The following is a 21,065-nucleotide window of genomic DNA, read 5'->3' on the forward strand; positions in this document are numbered from 1 at the left end:
GAGGCCGCCCAGTCTGAAGCAGGTGTAAGGACGTGTGTGAGCGGCCAAAATATTTACTGCTCAAGGCCACGAATCCCAGCACCGCAGTGTGGCTTTATGAAAAGACACTGTGGGTCTGGGATTTATGGCCATCGTTAACCGCACCGGCCAACATGAAATGAGGTCATAAGATGGGCAGCGCTAACAGGGCATTGCCAAGGGATAACACAAGAGCGCAGACTCCTGTACAGCAAATAACAACGCTCAGGAAGCTGCGCCAAGCACCAAGGCGTTATTTTGGACACCTGTGCTGCGTCTCATCAAAAAACCAAGTCACGCATCCACTACAGTTTGACTGTAGAATGGGGTAAATTGTGTATGTCTTTCATTCAGCGTGTGCAAGTAGACAAATTAATAGAGCAACCTTTCACTTGTGCAGCATTAATACTGCACAAGGTGTGTCTCTTGTACTTTGTAACACCTGAGGGGGGGGTTAAAGGTTTCCTTTGAAATTGGTTCAACTAGGCTTCGGCCTACACTCTGCTCCTCTCCTCCTCCTCCTGCTTCAACACGGGCTCTAACATCGCAAGTTTTTGCCCGCAAGTGCTAGCTGCACAGATAAAAACACACGCCATTGTGTTAGTGGGGTTCAGCAACGCCAGCTGTTCCCCCAGTGTGTAGCCGGCAAAGTGTCCTGCAAACGCAACGCAGACACAAAGCTGCCTCCAGTGCAGGCTTCGGCCTACACTCATCTCCCCCTGCTTACCCTTTGCTCCAACACCGCTAGTTGGGGCTCTAGGAAGACAATCTTTAATAGGCAAGGCAACGCATCCGGGTTCCAGCACCGCCAGCTGGTTCTCGGCAGTGTTCTTGTCACAGGTACTCCCTCGTGCCAAGCCTGGTTTCAGCACCGTCAGCTGTTTCCGGGTTGTGTCAACTTCACTGAGACGCCTATGCTTGCCCCGTCGTGGGGCGGTCGAGTTAGCCAACTCCAGGGTGCCTCCAGTTTAGGAGCTTCCTATGTGGGCTGCGTGAACTGGTAGTCAAGGCTGGTTCTGTAGTGCCAGTAGGCCCAGCTCCCCCTGTAGGACTGTTGGGGTTCGGTAACTGCGGCTGCCTCGCGGCCTAGCTGTTCTCTCCTCTCCTGTGGGCCTTGGGGTCCACCACCTGGTTCCAGCACCGTCAGCTGGTTCCGGGCCGAGCCTTTGGCTTAGGTGCCTCCTCCTGGGTATCCGAGTTCCGCCAACGCCAGGCGGTCCTTGGTAGTGCTTTTAAGCGCGGGCACCTACAGCTTAGTAACCGGGTTCCAGCACCGTCAGCTGGTCCTCGGTCGTGCCATTGGCTCTTGCACACTGGGGCAACGCATCCGAGTTCCAGCACCGCCAGCTGGTTCTCGGCAGTGTTCTTGTCACAGGTACTCCCTCGTGCCAAGCCTGGTTTCAGCACCGTCAGCTGTTTCCGGGTTGTGTCAACTTCACTGAGACGCCTATGCTTGCCCCGTCGTGGGGCGGTCGAGTTAGCCAACTCCAGGGTGCCTCCAGTTTAGGAGCTTCCTATGTGGGCTGCGTGAACTGGTAGTCAAGGCTGGTTCTGTAGTGCCAGTAGGCCCAGCTCCCCCTGTAGGACTGTTGGGGTTCGGTAACTGCGGCTGCCTCGCGGCCTAGCTGTTCTCTCCTCTCCTGTGGGCCTTGGGGTCCACCACCTGGTTCCAGCACCGTCAGCTGGTTCCGGGCCGAGCCTTTGGCTAAGGTGCCTCCTCCTGGGTATCCGAGTTCCGCCAACGCCAGGCGGTCCTTGGTAGTGCTTTTAAGCGCGGGCACCTACAGCTTAGTAACCGGGTTCCAGCACCGTCAGCTGGTCCTCGGTCGTGCCATTGGCTCTTGCACACTGGGGCAACGCATCCGGGTTCCAGCACCGCCAGCTGGTTCTCGGCAGTGTTCTTGTCACAGGTACTCCCTCGTGCCAAGCCTGGTTTCAGCACCGTCAGCTGTTTCCGGGTTGTGTCAACTTCACTGAGACGCCTATGCTTGCCCCGTCGTGGGGCGGTCGAGTTAGCCAACTCCAGGGTGCCTCCAGTTTAGGAGCTTCCTATGTGGGCTGCGTGAACTGGTAGTCAAGGCTGGTTCTGTAGTGCCAGTAGGCCCAGCTCCCCCTGTAGGACTGTTGGGGTTCGGTAACTGCGGCTGCCTCGCGGCCTAGCTGTTCTCTCCTCTCCTGTGGGCCTTGGGGTCCACCACCTGGTTCCAGCACCGTCAGCTGGTTCCGGGCCGAGCCTTTGGCTAAGGTGCCTCCTCCTGGGTATCCGAGTTCCGCCAACGCCAGGCGGTCCTTGGTAGTGCTTTTAAGCGCGGGCACCTACAGCTTAGTAACCGGGTTCCAGCACCGTCAGCTGGTCCTCGGTCGTGCCATTGGCTCTTGCACACTGGGGCAACGCATCCGGGTTCCAGCACCGCCAGCTGGTTCTCGGCAGTGTTCTTGTCACAGGTACTCCCTCGTGCCAAGCCTGGTTTCAGCACCGTCAGCTGTTTCCGGGTTGTGTCAACTTCACTGAGACGCCTATGCTTGCCCCGTCGTGGGGCGGTCGAGTTAGCCAACTCCAGGGTGCCTCCAGTTTAGGAGCTTCCTATGTGGGCTGCGTGAACTGGTAGTCAAGGCTGGTTCTGTAGTGCCAGTAGGCCCAGCTCCCCCTGTAGGACTGTTGGGGTTCGGTAACTGCGGCTGCCTCGCGGCCTAGCTGTTCTCTCCTCTCCTGTGGGCCTTGGGGTCCACCACCTGGTTCCAGCACCGTCAGCTGGTTCCGGGCCGAGCCTTTGGCTAAGGTGCCTCCTCCTGGGTATCCGAGTTCCGCCAACGCCAGGCGGTCCTTGGTAGTGCTTTTAAGCGCGGGCACCTACAGCTTAGTAACCGGGTTCCAGCACCGTCAGCTGGTCCTCGGTCGTGCCATTGGCTCTTGCACACTGGGGCAACGCATCCGGGTTCCAGCACCGCCAGCTGGTTCTCGGCAGTGTTCTTGTCACAGGTACTCCCTCGTGCCAAGCCTGGTTTCAGCACCGTCAGCTGTTTCCGGGTTGTGTCAACTTCACTGAGACGCCTATGCTTGCCCCGTCGTGGGGCGGTCGAGTTAGCCAACTCCAGGGTGCCTCCAGTTTAGGAGCTTCCTATGTGGGCTGCGTGAACTGGTAGTCAAGGCTGGTTCTGTAGTGCCAGTAGGCCCAGCTCCCCCTGTAGGACTGTTGGGGTTCGGTAACTGCGGCTGCCTCGCGGCCTAGCTGTTCTCTCCTCTCCTGTGGGCCTTGGGGTCCACCACCTGGTTCCAGCACCGTCAGCTGGTTCCGGGCCGAGCCTTTGGCTAAGGTGCCTCCTCCTGGGTATCCGAGTTCCGCCAACGCCAGGCGGTCCTTGGTAGTGCTTTTAAGCGCGGGCACCTACAGCTTAGTAACCGGGTTCCAGCACCGTCAGCTGGTCCTCGGTCGTGCCATTGGCTCTTGCACACTGGGGCAACGCATCCGGGTTCCAGCACCGCCAGCTGGTTCTCGGCAGTGTTCTTGTCACAGGTACTCCCTCGTGCCAAGCCTGGTTTCAGCACCGTCAGCTGTTTCCGGGTTGTGTCAACTTCACTGAGACGCCTATGCTTGCCCCGTCGTGGGGCGGTCGAGTTAGCCAACTCCAGGGTGCCTCCAGTTTAGGAGCTTCCTATGTGGGCTGCGTGAACTGGTAGTCAAGGCTGGTTCTGTAGTGCCAGTAGGCCCAGCTCCCCCTGTAGGACTGTTGGGGTTCGGTAACTGCGGCTGCCTCGCGGCCTAGCTGTTCTCTCCTCTCCTGTGGGCCTTGGGGTCCACCACCTGGTTCCAGCACCGTCAGCTGGTTCCGGGCCGAGCCTTTGGCTAAGGTGCCTCCTCCTGGGTATCCGAGTTCCGCCAACGCCAGGCGGTCCTTGGTAGTGCTTTTAAGCGCGGGCACCTACAGCTTAGTAACCGGGTTCCAGCACCGTCAGCTGGTCCTCGGTCGTGCCATTGGCTCTTGCACACTGGGGCAACGCATCCGGGTTCCAGCACCGCCAGCTGGTTCTCGGCAGTGTTCTTGTCACAGGTACTCCCTCGTGCCAAGCCTGGTTTCAGCACCGTCAGCTGTTTCCGGGTTGTGTCAACTTCACTGAGACGCCTATGCTTGCCCCGTCGTGGGGCGGTCGAGTTAGCCAACTCCAGGGTGCCTCCAGTTTAGGAGCTTCCTATGTGGGCTGCGTGAACTGGTAGTCAAGGCTGGTTCTGTAGTGCCAGTAGGCCCAGCTCCCCCTGTAGGACTGTTGGGGTTCGGTAACTGCGGCTGCCTCGCGGCCTAGCTGTTCTCTCCTCTCCTGTGGGCCTTGGGGTCCACCACCTGGTTCCAGCACCGTCAGCTGGTTCCGGGCCGAGCCTTTGGCTAAGGTGCCTCCTCCTGGGTATCCGAGTTCCGCCAACGCCAGGCGGTCCTTGGTAGTGCTTTTAAGCGCGGGCACCTACAGCTTAGTAACCGGGTTCCAGCACCGTCAGCTGGTCCTCGGTCGTGCCATTGGCTCTTGCACACTGGGGCAACGCATCCGGGTTCCAGCACCGCCAGCTGGTTCTCGGCAGTGTTCTTGTCACAGGTACTCCCTCGTGCCAAGCCTGGTTTCAGCACCGTCAGCTGTTTCCGGGTTGTGTCAACTTCACTGAGACGCCTATGCTTGCCCCGTCGTGGGGCGGTCGAGTTAGCCAACTCCAGGGTGCCTCCAGTTTAGGAGCTTCCTATGTGGGCTGCGTGAACTGGTAGTCAAGGCTGGTTCTGTAGTGCCAGTAGGCCCAGCTCCCCCTGTAGGACTGTTGGGGTTCGGTAACTGCGGCTGCCTCGCGGCCTAGCTGTTCTCTCCTCTCCTGTGGGCCTTGGGGTCCACCACCTGGTTCCAGCACCGTCAGCTGGTTCCGGGCCGAGCCTTTGGCTAAGGTGCCTCCTCCTGGGTATCCGAGTTCCGCCAACGCCAGGCGGTCCTTGGTAGTGCTTTTAAGCGCGGGCACCTACAGCTTAGTAACCGGGTTCCAGCACCGTCAGCTGGTCCTCGGTCGTGCCATTGGCTCTTGCACACTGGGGCAACGCATCCGGGTTCCAGCACCGCCAGCTGGTTCTCGGCAGTGTTCTTGTCACAGGTACTCCCTCGTGCCAAGCCTGGTTTCAGCACCGTCAGCTGTTTCCGGGTTGTGTCAACTTCACTGAGACGCCTATGCTTGCCCCGTCGTGGGGCGGTCGAGTTAGCCAACTCCAGGGTGCCTCCAGTTTAGGAGCTTCCTATGTGGGCTGCGTGAACTGGTAGTCAAGGCTGGTTCTGTAGTGCCAGTAGGCCCAGCTCCCCCTGTAGGACTGTTGGGGTTCGGTAACTGCGGCTGCCTCGCGGCCTAGCTGTTCTCTCCTCTCCTGTGGGCCTTGGGGTCCACCACCTGGTTCCAGCACCGTCAGCTGGTTCCGGGCCGAGCCTTTGGCTAAGGTGCCTCCTCCTGGGTATCCGAGTTCCGCCAACGCCAGGCGGTCCTTGGTAGTGCTTTTAAGCGCGGGCACCTACAGCTTAGTAACCGGGTTCCAGCACCGTCAGCTGGTCCTCGGTCGTGCCATTGGCTCTTGCACACTGGGGCAACGCATCCGGGTTCCAGCACCGCCAGCTGGTTCTCGGCAGTGTTCTTGTCACAGGTACTCCCTCGTGCCAAGCCTGGTTTCAGCACCGTCAGCTGTTTCCGGGTTGTGTCAACTTCACTGAGACGCCTATGCTTGCCCCGTCGTGGGGCGGTCGAGTTAGCCAACTCCAGGGTGCCTCCAGTTTAGGAGCTTCCTATGTGGGCTGCGTGAACTGGTAGTCAAGGCTGGTTCTGTAGTGCCAGTAGGCCCAGCTCCCCCTGTAGGACTGTTGGGGTTCGGTAACTGCGGCTGCCTCGCGGCCTAGCTGTTCTCTCCTCTCCTGTGGGCCTTGGGGTCCACCACCTGGTTCCAGCACCGTCAGCTGGTTCCGGGCCGAGCCTTTGGCTAAGGTGCCTCCTCCTGGGTATCCGAGTTCCGCCAACGCCAGGCGGTCCTTGGTAGTGCTTTTAAGCGCGGGCACCTACAGCTTAGTAACCGGGTTCCAGCACCGTCAGCTGGTCCTCGGTCGTGCCATTGGCTCTTGCACACTGGGGCAACGCATCCGAGTTCCAGCACCGCCAGCTGGTTCTCGGCAGTGTTCTTGTCACAGGTACTCCCTCGTGCCAAGCCTGGTTTCAGCACCGTCAGCTGTTTCCGGGTTGTGTCAACTTCACTGAGACGCCTATGCTTGCCCCGTCGTGGGGCGGTCGAGTTAGCCAACTCCAGGGTGCCTCCAGTTTAGGAGCTTCCTATGTGGGCTGCGTGAACTGGTAGTCAAGGCTGGTTCTGTAGTGCCAGTAGGCCCAGCTCCCCCTGTAGGACTGTTGGGGTTCGGTAACTGCGGCTGCCTCGCGGCCTAGCTGTTCTCTCCTCTCCTGTGGGCCTTCGGGTCCACCACCTGGTTCCAGCACCGTCAGCTGGTTCTGGGCCGAGCCTTTGGCTTAGGTGCCTCCTCCTGGGTATCCGAGTTCCGCCAACGCCAGGCGGTCCTTGGTAGTGCTTTTAAGCGCGGGCACCTACAGCTTAGTAACCGGGTTCCAGCACCGTCAGCTGGTCCTCGGTCGTGCCATTGGCTCTTGCACACTGGGGCAACGCATCCGGGTTCCAGCACCGCCAGCTGGTTCTCGGCAGTGTTCTTGTCACAGGTACTCCCTCGTGCCAAGCCTGGTTTCAGCACCGTCAGCTGTTTCCGGGTTGTGTCAACTTCACTGAGACGCCTATGCTTGCCCCGTCGTGGGGCGGTCGAGTTAGCCAACTCCAGGGTGCCTCCAGTTTAGGAGCTTCCTATGTGGGCTGCGTGAACTGGTAGTCAAGGCTGGTTCTGTAGTGCCAGTAGGCCCAGCTCCCCCTGTAGGACTGTTGGGGTTCGGTAACTGCGGCTGCCTCGCGGCCTAGCTGTTCTCTCCTCTCCTGTGGGCCTTGGGGTCCACCACCTGGTTCCAGCACCGTCAGCTGGTTCCGGGCCGAGCCTTTGGCTAAGGTGCCTCCTCCTGGGTATCCGAGTTCCGCCAACGCCAGGCGGTCCTTGGTAGTGCTTTTAAGCGCGGGCACCTACAGCTTAGTAACCGGGTTCCAGCACCGTCAGCTGGTCCTCGGTCGTGCCATTGGCTCTTGCACACTGGGGCAACGCATCCGGGTTCCAGCACCGCCAGCTGGTTCTCGGCAGTGTTCTTGTCACAGGTACTCCCTCGTGCCAAGCCTGGTTTCAGCACCGTCAGCTGTTTCCGGGTTGTGTCAACTTCACTGAGACGCCTATGCTTGCCCCGTCGTGGGGCGGTCGAGTTAGCCAACTCCAGGGTGCCTCCAGTTTAGGAGCTTCCTATGTGGGCTGCGTGAACTGGTAGTCAAGGCTGGTTCTGTAGTGCCAGTAGGCCCAGCTCCCCCTGTAGGACTGTTGGGGTTCGGTAACTGCGGCTGCCTCGCGGCCTAGCTGTTCTCTCCTCTCCTGTGGGCCTTGGGGTCCACCACCTGGTTCCAGCACCGTCAGCTGGTTCCGGGCCGAGCCTTTGGCTAAGGTGCCTCCTCCTGGGTATCCGAGTTCCGCCAACGCCAGGCGGTCCTTGGTAGTGCTTTTAAGCGCGGGCACCTACAGCTTAGTAACCGGGTTCCAGCACCGTCAGCTGGTCCTCGGTCGTGCCATTGGCTCTTGCACACTGGGGCAACGCATCCGGGTTCCAGCACCGCCAGCTGGTTCTCGGCAGTGTTCTTGTCACAGGTACTCCCTCGTGCCAAGCCTGGTTTCAGCACCGTCAGCTGTTTCCGGGTTGTGTCAACTTCACTGAGACGCCTATGCTTGCCCCGTCGTGGGGCGGTCGAGTTAGCCAACTCCAGGGTGCCTCCAGTTTAGGAGCTTCCTATGTGGGCTGCGTGAACTGGTAGTCAAGGCTGGTTCTGTAGTGCCAGTAGGCCCAGCTCCCCCTGTAGGACTGTTGGGGTTCGGTAACTGCGGCTGCCTCGCGGCCTAGCTGTTCTCTCCTCTCCTGTGGGCCTTGGGGTCCACCACCTGGTTCCAGCACCGTCAGCTGGTTCTCGGCAGTGTCTTTTGCTCTTGTACCTTCTGCTCCCCATCCTGGTTCCAGTACCGTCAGCTGGTTCCGGGCAGAGCCTTTGGCTTAGGTGCCTCCTTCTGGGTATCCAAGTTCCACCAATGTCAGGTGGTCCTTGGTAGTGCTTTCAGGCACGGGTACCTCCTGCTTAGTAACCGGGTTCCAGTAACGTCAGCTGGTCCTTGGTAGTTCCATTGGCTCTTGGACATTCGGCTACCCATCCGGGTTCCAGTACCGTCAGCTGGTTCTCGGCAGTGTCTTTTGCTCTTGTACCTTCTGCTCCCCATCCTGGTTCCAGTAACGTCATCTGGTTCCGGGCAGAGCCTTTGGCTTAGGTGCCTCCTTCTGGGTATCCGAGTTCCGCCAACGTCAGGCGGTCCTTGGTAGTGCTTTTTAGCACGGGTACCTCCTGCTTAGTAACCGGGTTCCAGTAACGTCAGCTGGTCCTCGGTAGTTCCATAGGCTCTTGAACCTTCGGGTAGCCATCCGAGTTCCAGTTCCATCAGCTGGTTCTTGGCATTTTCTCAGCCTTCTTGTACCTTCTGCTACATTTCCAAGTTGAAGACCCTAACGTCGACAACCCGGAAGACCACCCCGATGACGACGACCCGGAAGACCACCCCGATGACGACGACGACGACGACGGCGGAGACGACGACGGCTGAGACGACGACGGCGGAGATGACGACACTGGAGACGAAGACCCTGGAGACGACAACATGGAAGACCGAGAAGCAGAAGAACAAGAGGCTGCAGAACAAAGAGCAGAAGAACATTAAGCATAAGACTTAATATCAGAGCAAAAGATATTATCTAAATTATATGCAGAAGAAGACTAAGCAGTGTATGGGGGTGAGTCCGTTCCTCCTCGTGGTGCCCCTGGATAAAGCCTGATGCTGCAGGCCAAACTGAACGCGGACAAATGTAACTTTTGTGACTGGCAGAACGGAAGGTGTAATCTTCCAACTTTTATAGATAACAACTACGGGAATGCCTGTCACAAATGAGAATATGATGAAGAAGTAGAATAGGAAGAATAATAACAGTGGAATAAAAAGAATATGTAGAATAGGAAGAATAATAATAGTTGAAGAAAATGAATATGAAGAATGTAATAAAAAAAAAAATAGGTAGAAGATGAAGAAGAAGATGAATAAGGTGAAGAAGTTGATGTCAAGGATGCTGATGATGATGAAGATGAAAGTGTGGGAAAAGAAAAAAAAAAAAAAGAAAAAAAAGAAGGGGAAGGGCGTGGAATAGTGAAACATCAATATCTGACAAAATAAAAAAAATTTACATACTCAATATCTTTTTCAATCCGAACTTCTTTAAAAAAAAAAAAAAAACATGCTATTCTATTTGATTGGACTAATCCTCATTGCCTTTAATGTCTCCGCCACCTCCCCCATACATCCTACATTATTCTTAGTTGTTTTCCTTCAGGTAGAATGAACCTACAAGGAAAGAAAGGGTTTATTTTAATTCCGATATTTTGGTCCCATTGACTTGCATTGGGATCGGGTATCGGTATCGGCGATATCCGATATTTTTTGAATATCGGCCGATCCAAACCGATACCGATACTTTCCGATATCGGAAGGTATCGCTCAACACTACTGAAAACGTCAAAAAATCTAACACCTGGCCAAGCCAAAAATGGCTGATTTTCAGCCAAAATTTTTTTTCTCACAAATCAAACACACTCTATACTCCCTCTTTGGGAGCTGTTTTCGAATGCTTTCCAGCATAGTTTTAACCCCCTAGATGTAGAAGTAGGAGAATTAAGTGATTTTTCACAAAACCTGAAAACGTCAAAAAATCTAACACCCGGCCAAGCCAAAAATGGCTGATTTTCAGCCAAACATTTTTTTCTCACAAATCAAAAACACTCTATACTCCCTCTTTGGGAACTCTTTTGGGATGCTTTCCAACATAGTTTTAACCCCCTAGATGTAGAAGTAGGATAATTAAGTGATTTTTTCACAAAACCTGAAAACGTCAAAAGATCTAACACCCGGCCAAGCCAAAAATGGCTGATTTTCAGCCAATTTTTTTTCCCACAAATCAAACACACTCTATACTCCCTCTTTGGGAACTCTTTTGGGATGCTTTCCAACATAGTTTTAAACCTCTAGATGTAGAAGTAAGAAAATTGTTATGGCTGGCAATCAGGCAACACAGCGTGCAGTAATCAGCGCACATACAGAGATCTGGCAATAACCCAAAACAATAGGACGAGCTCTGAGACGTGGAATCTCTGTAGACTGCAGTACCTGATCTATCCTCACACAACTGGAAGCAGCAGTGGATTGCGCCTATCAACTACCTATGCAACTCGGCACTGCCTGAGGAGCTGACTAGCCTGAAGATAGAAATACAAGCCTGACTTACCTCAGAGAAATACCCCAAAGGAATAGGCAGCCCCCACATATAATGACTGTTAGCAAGATGAAAAGACAAACGTAGGAATGAAATAGATTCAGCAAAGTGAGGCCCGATATTCTAGACAGAGCGAGGATAGCAAAGAGAACTATGCAGTCTACAAAAAACCCTAAAACGAAAACCACGCAAAGGGGCAAAAAGACCCACCGTGCCGAACTAACAGCACGGCGGTGCACCCCTTTGCTTCTCAGAGCTTCCAGCAAAAGATAATAACAAGCTGGACAGAAAAAACAGAAAACAAACTAGAAGCACTTATCTAGCAGAGCAGCAGGCCCAAGGAAAGATGCAGTAGCTCAGATCCAACACTGGAACATTGACAAGGAGCAAGGAAGACAGACTCAGGTGGAGCTAAATAGCAAGGCAGCCAACGAGCTCACCAAAACACCTGAGGGAGGAAGCCCAGAGACTGCAATACCACTTGTGACCACAGAAGTGAACTCAGCCACAGAATTCACAACAGTACCCCCCCCCTTGAGGAGGGGTCACCGAACCCTCACCAGAACCCCCAGGCCGACCAGGATGAGCCACATGAAAGGCACGAACAAGATCTGGGGCATGGACATCAGAGGCAAAAACCCAGGAATTATCTTCCTGAGCATAACCCTTCCATTTGACCAGATACTGGAGTTTCCGTCTAGAGACACGAGAATCCAAAATCTTCTCCACAATATACTCCAATTCCCCCTCCACCAAAACAGGGGCAGGAGGCTCCACAGATGGAACCATAGGTGCCACGTATCTCCTCAACAACGACCTATGGAATACATTATGTATGGAAAAGGAGTCTGGGAGGGTCAGACGAAAAGACACCGGATTGAGAATCTCAGAAATCCTATACGGACCAATAAAACGAGGTTTAAATTTAGGAGAGGAAACCTTCATAGGTATATGACGAGAAGATAACCAAACCAGATCCCCAACACGAAGTCGGGGTCCCACACGGCGTCTGCGATTAGCGAAAAGCTGAGCCTTCTCCTGGGACAAGGTCAAATTGTCCACTACCTGAGTCCAGATCTGCTGCAACCTGTCCACCACATAATCCACACCAGGACAGTCCGAAGACTCAACCTGTCCTGAAGAGAAACGAGGATGGAACCCAGAATTGCAGAAAAATGGAGAGACCAAGGTAGCCGAGCTGGCCCGATTATTAAGGGCGAACTCAGCCAACGGCAAAAATGACACCCAATCATCCTGGTCAGCGGAAACAAAACATCTCAGATATGTTTCCAAGGTCTGATTGGTTCGTTCGGTCTGGCCATTAGTCTGAGGATGGAAGGCCGAGGAAAAAGATAGGTCAATGCCCATCCTACCACAAAAGGCTCGCCAGAACCTCGAGACAAACTGGGAACCTCTGTCAGAAACAATATTCTCAGGAATGCCATGTAAACGAACCACATGCTGGAAGAACAAAGGCACCAAATCAGAGGAGGAAGGCAATTTAACCAAGGGCACCAGATGGACCATTTTAGAAAAGCGATCACAGACCACCCAAATGACAGACATCTTTTGAGAAACGGGAAGGTCAGAAATGAAATCCATCGAAATATGTGTCCAAGGCCTCTTCGGGACCGGCAAGGGCAAAAGCAACCCACTGGCACGTGAACAGCAGGGCTTAGCCCTAGCACAAATTCCACAGGACTGCACAAAAGCACGCACATCACGTGACAGAGATGGCCACCAGAAGGATCTAGCAACCAACTCCCTGGTACCAAAGATTCCTGGATGACCGGCCAGCACCGAACAATGAAGTTCAGAGATAACTTTACTAGTCCACCTATCAGGGACGAACAGTTTCTCGGCCGGACAACGATCAGGTTTATTAGCCTGAAATTTCTGCAACACTCTCCGCAAATCAGGGGAGATGGCCGACACAATGACTCCTTCCTTGAGGATACTCGCCGGCTCAGATAACCCCGGAGAGTCGGGCACAAAACTCCTAGACAGAGCATCCGCCTTCACATTTTTAGAGCCCGGAAGGTATGAAATCACAAAATCAAAACGAGCAAAAAATAACGACCAACGGGCCTGTCTAGGATTCAAGCGCTTGGCAGACTCAAGATAAGTAAGGTTCTTATGATCAGTCAAAACCACCACGCGATGCTTAGCACCCTCAAGCCAATGACGCCACTCCTCGAATGCCCACTTCATGGCCAGCAACTCTCGGTTGCCCACATCATAATTACGCTCAGCAGCAGAAAATTTCCTGGAAAAGAAAGCACATGGTTTGAACACTGAGCAACCAGAACCTCTCTGTGACAAAACCGCCCCTGCACCAATCTCAGAAGCATCAACCTCGACCTGGAACGGAAGAGAAACATCAGGTTGACACAACACAGGGGCACAGCAAAAACGACGCTTCAACTCCTGAAAAGCTTCCACGGCAGCAGAAGACCAATTAACCAAATCAGCACCCTTCTTGGTCAAATCGGTCAATGGTCTGGCAATGCTAGAAAAATTACAGATGAAGCGACGATAAAAATTAGCAAAGCCCAGGAATTTCTGCAAACTTTTTAGAGATGTCGGCTGAGTCCAATCCTGGATGGCCTGAACCTTAACCGGATCCATCTCGATAGTAGAAGGGGAAAAGATGAACCCCAAAAATGAAACTTTCTGCACACCGAAGAGACACTTTGATCCCTTCACGAACAAGGAATTAGCACGCAGTACCTGGAAAACCATTCTGACTTGCTTCACATGAGACTCCCAATCATCTGAGAAGATCAAAATGTCATCCAAGTAAACAATCAAGAATTTATCCAGATACTCACGGAAAATGTCATGCATAAAAGACTGAAAAACAGATGGAGCATTGGCAAGTCCGAACGGCATCACCAGATACTCAAAATGACCCTCGGGCGTATTAAATGCCGTTTTCCATTCATCTCCCTGCCTGATTCTCACCAGATTATACGCACCACGAAGATCAATCTTAGTAAACCAACTAGCCCCCTTAATCCGAGCAAACAAGTCAGAAATCAATGGCAAGGGATACTGAAACTTAACAGTGATCTTATTAAGAAGGCGGTAATCAATACACGGTCTTAGCGAACCATCCTTCTTGGCTACAAAAAAGAACCCTGCTCCCAATGGTGACGACGATGGGCGAATATGTCCCTTCTCCAGGGACTCCTTCACATAACTGCGCATAGCGGTGTGTTCAGGTACGGACAAATTAAATAAACGACCCTTAGGGAATTTACTACCAGGAATCAAATCGATAGCACAATCACAATTCCTATGCGGAGGAAGGGCATCAGACTTGGACTCTTCAAATACATCCTGAAAGTCCGACAAGAACTCTGGGATGTCAGAAGGAATGGATGACGAAATAGACAAAAATGGAACATCACCATGTACTCCCTGACAACCCCAGCTGGTTACCGACATAGAGTTCCAATCCAATACTGGATTATGGGTTTGTAGCCATGGCAACCCCAACACGACCACATCATGCAAATTATGCAGTACCAAAAAGCGAATAACTTCCTGATGTGCAGGAGCCATGCACATGGTCAGCTGGGCCCAGTACTGAGGCTTATTCTTGGCCAGAGGTGTAGCATCAATTCCTCTCAACGGAATAGGACACCGCAAAGGCTCCAAGAAAAATCCACAACGTTTAGCATAATCCAAATCCATCAGATTCAGGGCAGCGCCTGAATCCACAAACGCCATGACAGAATATGATGACAAAGAGCACATTAAGGTAATGGACAAAAGGAATTTGGACTGTACAGTACCAATAACGGCAGAGCTATCGAACCGCCTAGTGCGTTTAGGACAATTAGAAATAGCATGAGTAGAATCACCACAATAGAAACACAGTCTGTTCAGACGTCTGTGTTCGTGCCGTTCTACTTTAGTCATAGTCCTGTCGCACTGCATAGGCTCAGGCTTACTCTCAGACAATACCGCCAGATGGTGCACAGATTTACGCTCGCGCAAGCGACGACCGATCTGAATGGCCAAGGACATAGACTCATTCAAACCAGCAGGCATAGGAAATCCCACCATTACATCCTTAAGAGCTTCAGAGAGACCCTTTCTGAACAAAGCCGCTAGTGCAGATTCATTCCACAGAGTGAGTACTGACCATTTTCTAAATTTCTGACAATATACTTCTACATCATCCTGACCCTGGCATAAAGCCAGCAGATTTTTCTCAGCTTGATCCACTGAATTAGGCTCATCGTAAAGCAATCCCAGCGCCTGGAAAAATGCATCAACATTACTCAATGCAGAATCTCCTGGTGCAAGAGAAAACGCCCAGTCCTGTGGGTCGCCGCGCAAAAAAGAAATAATAATCAAAACCTGTTGAATAGGATTACCAGAAGAATGAGGTTTCAAGGCCAAAAATAGCTTACAATTATTTCTGAAGCTCAGGAACTTAGTTCTGTCACCAAAAAACAAATCAGGAATCGGAATTCTTGGTTCTAGCATCGATTTCTGATCAATAGTATCTTGAATCTTTTGTACATTTACAACGAGATTATCCATTGAGGAGCACAGAGCCTGAATATCCATGTCCACAGCTGTGTCCTGAAGCACTCTAATGTCTAGGGGAAAAAAAAGACTGAAGACAGAGCTAAGAAAAAAAAATGATGTCAGGATTTCTTTTTTCCCTCTATTGGAAATCATTGAAAGGCTCCTTGTACTGTTATGGCTGGCAATCAGGCAACACAGCGTGCAGTAATCAGCGCACATACAGAGACCTGGCAATAACCCAAAACAATAGGACGAGCTCTGAGACGTGGAATCTCTGTAGACTGCAGTACCTGATCTATCCTCACACAACTGGAAGCAGCAGTGGATTGCGCCTATCAACTACCTATGCAACTCGGCACTGCCTGAGGAGCTGACTAGCCTGAAGATAGAAATACAAGCCTGACTTACCTCAGAGAAATACCCCAAAGGAATAGGCAACCCCCACATATAATGACTGTTAGCAAGATGAAAAGACAAACGTAGGAATGAAATAGATTCAGCAAAGTGAGGCCCGATATTCTAGACAGAGCGAGGATAGCAAAGAGAACTATGCAGTCTACAAAAAACCCTAAAACGAAAACCACGCAAAGGGGCAAAAAGACCCACCGTGCCGAACTAACAGCACGGCGGTGCACCCCTTTGCTTCTCAGAGCTTCCAGCAAAAGATAATAACAAGCTGGACAGAAAAAACAGAAAACAAACTAGAAGCACTTATCTAGCAGAGCAGCAGGCCCAAGGAAAGATGCAGTAGCTCAGATCCAACACTGGAACATTGACAAGGAGCAAGGAAGACAGACTCAGGTGGAGCTAAATAGCAAGGCAGCCAACGAGCTCACCAAAACACCTGAGGGAGGAAGCCCAGAGACTGCAATACCACTTGTGACCACAGAAGTGAACTCAGCCACAGAATTCACAACAGAAAATTAAGTGATTTTTCACAATTCCTGAAAATGTCAAAAAAATCTAACACCCGGCCAAGCCAAAAATGGCTGATTTTCAGCCAAAATATTTTTTTTCACAAATCAAACACACTCTATACTCCCTCTTTGGGAACTCTTTTGGGATGCTTTCCAACATAGTTTTAACCCCCTAGATGTAGAAGTAGGAGAATTCAGTGATTTTTCACAAAACCTGAAAACGTCAAAAAATCTAACACCCGGCCAAGCCAAAAATGGCTGATTTTCAGCCAAAATATTTTTTTCACAAATCAAACACACTCTATACTCCCTCTTTGGGAACTCTTTTGGGATGCTTTCCAACATAGTTTTTACCCCTTAGATGTAGAAGTAGGAGAGTTAAGTGATTTTTCACAAAACCTGAAAACGTCAAAAAATCTAACACCCAGCCAAGCCAAAAATGGCTGATTTTCAGCCAAAATTTTTTTTTTCCACAAATCAAACACACTCTATACTCCCTCTTTGGGAACTGTTTTCGAATGCTTTCCAGCATAGTTTTAACCCCCTAGATGTAGAAGTAGGAGAATTAAGTGATTTTTCACAAAACCTGAAAAAGTCAAAAAATCTAACAACCGGCCAAGCCAAAAATGGCTGATTTTCAGTCAAAATTTTTTTTTTCACAAATCAAATACACTCTATACTCCCTCTTTGGGAACTCTTTTGGGATGCTTTCCAACATAGTTTTAACCCACTAGATGTAGAAGTAGGAGAATTAAGTGATTTTTCACAAAACCTGAAAACGTCAAAAAACTAACACCCGGCCAAGCCAAAAATGACAGATTTTCAGTCAAAAATTTTTTTTTCACAAATCAAACACACTCTATACTCCCTCTTTGGCAACTCTTTTGGGATGCTTTCCAACATAGTTTTTACCCCTTAGATGTAGAAGTAGAAGAATTAAGTGATTTTTCACAAAACCTGAAAACGTCAAAAAATCTAACACCCGGCCAAGCCAAAAATGGCTGATTTTCAGCCAAAATTTTTTTTTCCACAAATCATGCACACTCCCTCTTTGGGAACTGTTTTCGAATGATTTCCAGCATAGTTTTTAACCCTTAGATGTAGAAGTAGGAGAATTAAGTGATTTTTCACAAAACCTGAAAACGTCAAAAAATCTAACACACGGCCAAGCCAAAAATGGCTGATTTTCAGCCAAAAAATGTTTTCTCACAAATCAAACACACTCTATACTCCCTCTTTGGGAACTCTTTTGGGATGCTTTCCAACATAGTTTTAACCCACTAGATGTAGAAGTAGGAGAATTAAGTGATTTTTCACAAAACCTGAAAACGTCAAAAAATCTAACACCCGGCCAAGCCAAAAATGGCTGATTTTCAGTCAAAAATTTTTTTTTCACAAATCAAAAACATTCTATACTCCCTCTTTGGGAACTCTTTTCGGATGCTTTCCAACATAGTTTTAACCCCCTAGATTTTGAAGTAGGATAATTAAGTGATTTTTTACAAAACCTGAAAACGTCAAAAAATCTAACACCCGGCCAAGCCAAAAATGGCTGATTTTCAGCCAAATTTTTTTTTCCACAAATCAAACACACTCTATACTCCCTCTTTGGGAACTCTTTTGGGATGCTTTCCAACATAGTTTTAAACCTCTAGATGTAGAAGTAAGAAAATTAAGTGATTTTTCACAAAACCTGAAAACGTCAAAAAATCTAACACCCGGCCAAGCCAAAAATGACTGATTTTCAGTCAAAATTTTTTTTTTCACAAATCAAACACTCTCTATACTCCCTCTTTGGGAACTCTTTTGGGATGCTTTCCAACATAGTTTTAACCCCCTAAATGTAGAAGTAGGACAATTAAGTGATTTTTCACAAAACCTGAAAACGTCAAAAATCTAACACCCGGCCAAGCCAAAAATGGCTGATTTTCAGCCAAAATTTTTTTTTTCACAAATCAAACACACTCTATACTCCCTCTTTGGGAACTCTTTTGGGATGCTTTCCAACATAGTTTTAAACCTCTAGATGTAGAAGTAAGAAAATTAAGTGATTTTTCACAATTCCTGAAAATGTCAAAAAAATCTAACACCCGGCCAAGCCAAAAATGGCTGATTTTCTGCCAAAATTTATTTTTGCACAAATCACACACACTCCCTCTTTGGGAACTGTTTTCGAATGATTTCCAGCATAGTTTTAACCCCCTAGATGTAGAAGTAGGAGAATTAAGTGATTTTTCACAAAACCTGAAAACGTCAAAAAATCTAACACCCGGCCAAGCCAAAAATGGCTGATTTTCAGCCAAAAAATGTTTTCTCACAAATCAAACACACTCTATACTCCCTCTTTGGGAACTCTTTTGGGATGCTTTCCAACATAGTTTTTACCCCTTAGATGTAGAAGTAGGAGAATTAAGTGATTTTTCACAAAACCTGAAAACGTCAAAAAATCTAACACCCGGCCAAGCCAAAAATGGCTGATTTTCAGCCAAAATTTATTTTTTCACAAATCAAACACACTCTATACTCCCTCTTTGGCAACTCTTTTGGGATGCTTTCCAACATAGTTTTTACCCCTTAGATGTAGAAGTAGGAGAATTAAGTGATTTTTCACAAAACCTGAAAACGTCAAAAAATCTAACACCCGGCCAAGCCAAAAATGGCTGATTTTCAGACAAAATTTATTTTTTCACAAATCAAACACACTCTATACTCCCTCTTTGGCAACTCTTTTGGGATGCTTTCCAACATAGTTTTTACCCCTTAGATGTAGAAGTAGGAGAATTAAGTGATTTTTCACAAAACCTGAAAACGTCAAAAAATCTAACACCCGGCCAAGCCAAAAATGGCTGATTTTCAGCCAAAAATTTTTTTTCCACAAATCAAGCACACTCCCTCTTTGGGAACTGATTTCGAATGCTTTCCAGCATAGTTTAACCCCCTAGATGTAGAAGTAGGAGAATTAAGTGATTTTTCACAAAACCTGAAAACGTCAAAAAATCTAACACACGGCCAAGCCAAAAATGGCTGATTTTCAGCCAAAAAATGTTTTCTCACAAATCAAACACACTCTATACTCCCTCTTTGGGAACTCTTTTGGGATGCTTTCCAACATAGTTTTAACCCACTAGATGTATAAGTAGGAGAATTAAGTGATTTTTCACAAAACCTGAAAACGTCAAAAAATCTAACACCCGGCCAAGCCAAAAATGGCTGATTTTCAGTCAAAAATTTTTTTTTCACAAATCAAAAACATTCTATACTCCCTCTTTGGGAACTCTTTTCGGATGCTTTCCAACATAGTTTTAACCCCCTAGATTTTGAAGTAGGATAATTAAGTGATTTTTTACAAAACCTGAAAACGTCAAAAAATCTAACACCCGGCCAAGCCAAAAATGGCTGATTTTCAGCCAAATTTTTTTTTCCACAAATCAAACACACTCTATACTCCCTCTTTGGGAACTCTTTTGGGATGCTTTCCAACATAGTTTTAAACCTCTAGATGTAGAAGTAAGAAAATTAAGTGATTTTTTACAATTCCTGAAAATGTCAAAAAAATCTAACACCCGGCCAAGCCAAAAATGGCTGATTTTCAGCCAAAATTTTTTTTTGCACAAATCAAACACACTCTATACTCCCTCTTTGGGAACTCTTTTGGGATGCTTTCCAACATAGTTTTAACCCCCTAAATGTAGAAGTAGGACAATTAAGTGATTTTTCACAAAACCTGAAAACGTCAAAAAATCTAACACCCGGCCAAGCCAAAAATCGCTGATTTTCAGCCAAAATTTTTTTTCTCACAAATCAAAAACACTCTATACTCCCTCTTTGGGAACTGTTTTCGAATGCTTTCCAGCATAGTTTTAACCCCCTAGATGTAGAAGTAGGAGAATTAAGTGATTTTTCACAAAACCTGAAAATGTCAAAAAATCTAACACCCGGCCAAGCCAAAAATGGCTGATTTTCAGCCAAAATTTTTTTTCCACAAATCAAACACACTCTATACTCCCTCTTTGGGAACTGTTTTCGAATGCTTTCCAGCATAGTTTTAACCCCCTAGATGTAAAAGTAGGAGAATTAAGTGATTTTTCACAAAACCTGAAAAAGTCAAAAAATCTAACAACCGGCCAAGCCAAAAATGGCTGATTTTCAGTCAAAATTTTTTTTTTCACAAATCAAATACACTCTATACTCCCTCTTTGGGAACTCTTTTGGGATGCTTTCCAACATAGTTTTAACCCACTAGATGTAGAAGTAGGAGAATTAAGTGATTTTTCACAAAACCTGAAAACGTCAAAAAACTAACACCCGGCCAAGCCAAAAATGACAGATTTTCAGTCAAAAATTTTTTTTTCACAAATCAAACACACTCTATACTCCCTCTTTGGCAACTCTTTTGGGATGCTTTCCAACATAGTTTTTACCCCTTAGATGTAGAAGTAGGAGAATTAAGTGATTTTTCACAAAACCTGAAAACGTCAAAAAATCTAACACCCGGCCAAGCCAAAAATGGCTGATTTTCAGCCAAAATTTTTTTTTCCACAAATCATGCACACTCCCTCTTTGGGAACAGTTTTCGAATGATTTCCAGCATAGTTTTTAACCCTTAGATGTAGAAGTAGGAGAATTAAGTGATTTTTCACAAAACCTGAAAACGTCAAAAAATCTAACACACGGCCAAGCCAAAAATGGCTGATTTTCAGCCAAAAAATGTTTTCTCACAAATCAAACACACTCTATACTCCCTCTTTGGGAACTCTTTTGGGATGCTTTCCAACATAGTTTTAACCCACTAGATGTAGAAGTAGGAGAATTAAGTGATTTTTCACAAAACCTGAAAACGTCAAAAAATCTAACACCCGGCCAAGCCAAAAATGGCTGATTTTCAGTCAAAAATTTTTTTTTCACAAATCAAAAACATTCTATACTCCCTCTTTGGGAACTCTTTTCGGATGCTTTCCAACATAGTTTTAACCCCCTAGATTTTGAAGTAGGATAATTAAGTGATTTTTTACAAAACCTGAAAACGTCAAAAAATCTAACACCCGGCCAAGCCAAAAATGGCTGATTTTCAGCCAAATTT

This window comes from Ranitomeya imitator, chromosome 2 (genome assembly GCF_032444005.1).
Source record: "Ranitomeya imitator isolate aRanImi1 chromosome 2, aRanImi1.pri, whole genome shotgun sequence".
Taxonomy (NCBI): domain Eukaryota; kingdom Metazoa; phylum Chordata; class Amphibia; order Anura; family Dendrobatidae; genus Ranitomeya; species Ranitomeya imitator.